This window comes from Micropterus dolomieu, unplaced genomic scaffold (assembly GCF_021292245.1).
Source record: "Micropterus dolomieu isolate WLL.071019.BEF.003 ecotype Adirondacks unplaced genomic scaffold, ASM2129224v1 contig_14959, whole genome shotgun sequence".
Classification (NCBI taxonomy): domain Eukaryota; kingdom Metazoa; phylum Chordata; class Actinopteri; order Centrarchiformes; family Centrarchidae; genus Micropterus; species Micropterus dolomieu.
In genome coordinates, this window is record NW_025743945.1 from 1 (window position 1) to 386 (window position 386).

The 386-nt window shown below is 54.1% G+C and overlaps 1 non-coding gene across 1 annotated transcript; it reads right to left on the reverse strand.

Annotated features, from left to right (window-relative positions):
* Window positions 1–157: 157 nt before the first annotated feature.
* LOC123967064 lies at window positions 158–276 on the reverse strand. The gene has a single exon (XR_006824180.1). It is a non-coding gene; the product is annotated as a 5S ribosomal RNA (ribosomal RNA).
* Between the last annotated feature and the right edge of the window lie 110 nt (window positions 277–386).

Consider the following 386-nt stretch of genomic DNA (forward strand, 5'->3'; position numbering starts at 1 on the left):
ATTTACACAGCACTGTGTACAGGATAGGGAGAAAAAGAAGCAGCAGCAGCAGCAGCAGCAGCAGCAGCAGCGCCCCCTGCTGTTTCCTAAAGAGACGTTCAAAAGATCTCCTTTCACCGAAGTGCCCTCTGCCGTTTTTCGAAGGCGACGCGAAAAAGGCTTACATCACCGGGTATTCCCAGGCGGTCACCCGTCCAAGTACTAACCAGGCCCTGCTCTGCTTAGCTTCCGAGATCGGACGGGATCGGGCGCTCCCAGAGCGGTGTGGCCGTAAGCCACTCAGGTGCCCCCAAACGGCCCTTCAAAAGATGTTCTACGGCTAATTGACAAAAAACGTATTCTGCCCATAATGTCCAAGGTGCTCCAGAGTCACTTGGAATCCACAG